The sequence below is a fragment of the Sander vitreus genome, chromosome 19 (genome assembly GCF_031162955.1).
Source record: "Sander vitreus isolate 19-12246 chromosome 19, sanVit1, whole genome shotgun sequence".
Taxonomy (NCBI): domain Eukaryota; kingdom Metazoa; phylum Chordata; class Actinopteri; order Perciformes; family Percidae; genus Sander; species Sander vitreus.
This window is the reverse complement of record NC_135873.1, coordinates 17191659-17196644: the sequence shown is the minus strand read 5'-3', so window position 1 is coordinate 17196644 and position 4986 is coordinate 17191659.

Below are 4986 nucleotides of genomic sequence, written 5' to 3'. Positions count from 1 at the left end.
GTCCAGGCAGCTTCATTCCAAAACTGCTGAAAAACCGTTATTGAATATGGTGATGACTTATATTAAATCTTTTGCTGGAAAAAAACTTCCTATAACCCCATACTAATGGCGTTTTTCCATTACATGGTACCTGCTCGACTCTACTGGACTCGGCCGCCATTGCAGATTCAGTACCGCCTCATGTCTGAGGCGAGAGTGGCTGGTCATCATACCGCCGCTGCAGGAAACTGCCGTAAACCTAACGCGACACACACAGAACGTTGAAGGTGTGTTAGTTTTTTGACTCTCGGCATGTGGCTGTTGCCGCAGCCAGAAGAAAAATTTTGTTTAGAAAGAAGCTGGAGGCAGCAAAAAAAACACTTTTTAAAAATGGCGGGTTTGTTCAGGACACCCCCGTCTGTCGCTAGCAATGATGACGCAGTGGTTAGTGACCATTCTCTCCGACCAATCAGTAGTGTGCAGGTTTTCACATCACCTTTTGGTATCGCCTCAGCTCGCTTGGAACCTCGATGGAAGTCATACTAAAAAAAAGTACCTGTTGGCAGGTACCAGGGACTTTTTTTCGTAATGGAAAACCAAAAAAGGTGAGTAGAGTCGAGGCGAGTCGAGCAGGTACCACGTAATGCAAAAACGCCATTAGTGCTGTAGTACAGCTTGAGTACAGATGGATGAGAGGAGTATCCCAGTGGAGTCCATCCAATCTGAGCCCAAAAGTTGTATCACCTCTGAAAGACTCTGGTTCTAATTGGGTTACTTGTTCTAGGTCTTAATCCTAAAACCCTTTACATAAATAATCAGACGGAAACATGCGTGACAGGCAATGTCACAGTCAAACATAAAGCAACCCGAGCTGTGTCAAATTGCTGTCTGCAATTCAAGGGCCCAACCACACTCCAAAATGGCACGGCAAAGATATGCATTAGTGCAGCTTACCATTTATTGCTTGGCTTAATAAGACTACTGGCCAGATTGCTCGCTACTGAAACCAACAATTACTCTTTGTCCTCAAGTTAAGAAAAATCCTGGACTTATCTCTGTACAGGACACAGAGGTGAAAGTAAACCGTTATCTGATATTGTTGGCCAACACATGCATGTCCCTTTTTAAGGGACCCAGCTATTTAACTAATAGCTGGAGAAGTGAATAGGGAGTTTCCCAACGCCACATGCAAAAGTCTGTACCACAGCTGCAGAGCCGGAGAACACAATGAGGTAAACATTTATCAGGTTGAATTCTTAATGGGCTGATTGTAAAATATGCATATTTATATTCATCACCATGAGCTTCCAGTGAAAGTTTGAGATAGTGCCCAAGCAGATGTTAAACATTGTCATGTTATCTATGGTTTGTGGTTGGCATGACTCTTTATTGCTGTAAGTTGTCCTTCCATAACCAAATGTGAACCACATGTGTGTTGATTAAGTTTAGATGATGTACTCTGTTGGAATGAAGAGCACAAAATGTGAGTGGATTTTTTTTTTATATAGTCTCACCACCGCTGCTGCTCTGTATAATAACTGTTTGTGTTTTTAGTATGACTAGACTTTTATCACATCGTCAAAACCAAATGTTTACATGTAAGTTGCCAACATTGCAATCCCCTACATCAGCCTTTGGCAGTAGCTTTTTCCACCAAATAAAGTTTTGCCAAACTATCTTTGTTTTATTATATCTGTGTTGCCTTGATGGTTTGGAAATCCAAATTCTTCACCATTTTGTCCACATCTCCTTACCTTTTAAATCTAGGTCACAGGCAATGACTCATGGGACGTTTTTGCGGGAAACGTTTAGGAACCATTCAGCACAGCGGTACAATACCTGACTGGCTGAGCTCTCTTCATGGCCAGTCAGAAACATTCCTGAGTGGAAACAAGTCTCCCATGCTGGAATAGAAAAAACACAAAGGAAACTCTTTTTGGGGTTCAGTGATAAAGTCACTGCAGACAGATTTTTTTTTTAAGACATAAGCACTCTTTCCTTCACAGCTCTTGACAAGTCATGAGTTTATTTTTAACACGGTGGGTAGTCCCACACAGGGTCGTTGCCAACATCGTGTTTACTTACAAAAGTAAAAAAAAAAACCACTACACAGTTACACACTGTATATTTCGATGCTAAAAGTGGGTGATTAAAACCAAACTGGTTACCTCTCATACTGATGACTTACAGTAGTTACAAATCTGTTGTTGGGGGTATGATGAGAAAAATGCAGCATAAAGTTATATACTTGTTCTTTAGGTTTAGTCTTTATTGTGACCTGGTACTAGTCTGCAGCCCTGCTGTTGGTAACCACTGAGTTATAGGGCTTGTGTTTCAAACCCCAATCTTAAAAGTGTTAAAAGTTGGTGCTGGTCTTAGTCTTTTTTACTTTTGTACTTATTTTTTGTTGTACCTCATAGTTTAGGCCTGACTGTATCAGGCCGAAACATACTGAAATCAGCCTCTAAAATAATCACCGCCTATAGGTTTGTAATTACAGAACAATTTGAGCAAACCCACAGCTGTATGTGTACGTCTACAGAACGCTTTCTTTCATTTCCTGAAGTGTATCCTGCAGAAGGCCATACAGCTGGGGAAAAAATCACAACATGATTTATTAGAGTGGAGTAACACTGACATATATCCTGGACAAGGTAGTGTTGTAGGGGACTGGCCCAAAGCCAGAATGCAAGAACAGCATGAATGTATGTGTGCAGTGAAGGCAGACCCACAGCCACCACCAACACTGTCTTTTCACCATGCGTTACAAAAAAAGCTCACTGCTTTTATCAACTACATTTAGTTTGTCTCATATTCTGAATATTTTCAGTTTTGTGTTTTAGCCAACCGTTCTGTAGCGCTTTCCCTGTATCACCTACTATGAGACAAAGCCTCTTGGTTGATTGTAAAAAATAAAGTTATTATACTATCACTTAAAACCTAAAACACTTAAGCATGATTTATGGTTGTGCGGAGGCTCCACGCAGAGCTTTCACCGTAGCTTACGTAAGTGGCCTGATGTTTATACTTGTGCACTGTTTACACGGGGGGGAAATGTAACGCTACCATGCCACGGCTGAGCGACGTGCAGCGGAGGGTCAGAACCTCAAAGTCTGAGGCCGTGGTACTCTGTCGGAAGGTGGATTGCCACTTACGAATAAGGTACAAATTTCTGCCCCTAGTAAAGGGGTTCAACTGCAGTGTTGCAGTTTTTATACCAGACTGGTGTGGTGAAGAAGGAATTGAATCTGAAGTTCCCATGACAACCCAAGGTTGAAATCAGTAATCAGAGGTGCAGAGGGGCTATACTTAAGAACCTAATTGGAATTAAAACCACCACTGCAATGATAGAACAGAATAGGAAAATTAGATGTGGACTATTAAATATTAGATCCCTGTCTTCTAAAGCAGTACTAGCAAACGATAATCAATTTGATCTATTCTGTCTCACCGAAACATGGCTGTGCCGTGAAGAATATGTTAGTCTAAATGAAGCCATTCCTCCCAGTCATGATAATACTGAAATTCCTCGAGGCTCAGGCCGAGGAGTTGCAGCCATATTTGATTCAAGCCTGTTAATTAATCCTAAACCTAAACTAAGTTATAACTCGTTTTGAAAGCCTTGTTCTTAATCTTCTACATCCAACATGGGAAACATTACAGCCAATTATATTTTTTTGTTTTGTTTACCGAGCTCTAGGTCCGTATTCCGAGTTTTTATCATGTGTAGTCCTTAAATCAGACAATGTACTTATTGTAGGTGATTTTGATATCCATGTGGACGTTGACAAATGTCTCATGGTCACCTTCCAATTTATTTGAGAGCGAATCCTCATTTGCATTGACGACCTGTCACATTCGCACAGTTCCACACATTCATACCTGGAAGCTGCCCGGTACAACCACAGTCTGATCTGCTGGCCACTGAGCAGCTCCACTGGAGCGGTTGGAGTTAAGGGCCTTGCTCAAGGGCACCTCAGTGGTGGTGATGAGGGAGGGACAAGCGCTGCACTTTCACTTTCCACACCCAGATTTTATCCTGTCGGTATCCGGTGACCTCCCGGTCACAAGCTCGCTTTCTTTAACCTTTAGGCCACCACAGCCCAATAAATGGATGTATTCCATACTTCTAACTTCCATATGTCCAAGGAATATCTTTAGCTCTCAGAAAGAGCTGGAAAACATAGCAGGTGAGAAGGGAAGGCCAAAAGAATGGTGAATACAGCTGATATTAGTTTCCTTCGCAGGGTGTCTGTCTCACCCTTAAGTGCAAGGAGCTCAGACATCCGAAAGAAGCTCAGAGTAGGACCGCTGCAGGAACTAGTAAAGGTTGTTTGAGCATCTGGTCAGGATGCCTGTTGGAGTAGGTGTATATACAGTACAACTAGAAGGAGATCCAGAACATGCTGAAGAGATTATATCCTGTTTGGCCCAGCAACACCCCAGGATACCTGAGAAGGAGCTTGAGGAATTGGCTGGGGAGACGGGCATATAGGCTACTTGGCTATTTGCGCTTAGGCAGACAATTTAGACAGACATGTCTAAAAAAAATCTATTTCGGTTGTCTCCCTAGCAGTAAAGAGCATCCCTGTTTCCATGAGCAAATGTCCTTTAATTAGAGACCACATTATTCATTTGGGTCTAAAAGCACAGTTTCAAACACTGACGATAACCTCAACATGGGGAAAGCAGACACAGTTGTGCTGACTCGTTGTGTGGTTGGTTCAAACAGGCATTATGTGGGGATACAGGCTATAAATGTAACATGCCAGAGAAATGAATGAGTGCTGACCTACGAGACCATGATAACAGGCTTTCACATGCTGAAAAAGCCCAGCTTCAGGCTTCTGTTTAAAAACAGCTTTTTAAACATTTTCTAATCTAATGCCAATTATTCATAATTGAACATATCAGTAGCTGATCTGTCACATCTGTTTCTTTCTCATTTTGGTTGGTTGAAGGAAAATTGAAAGAAAGTCACTCAAACATGGGAAACCGGTAAAACTT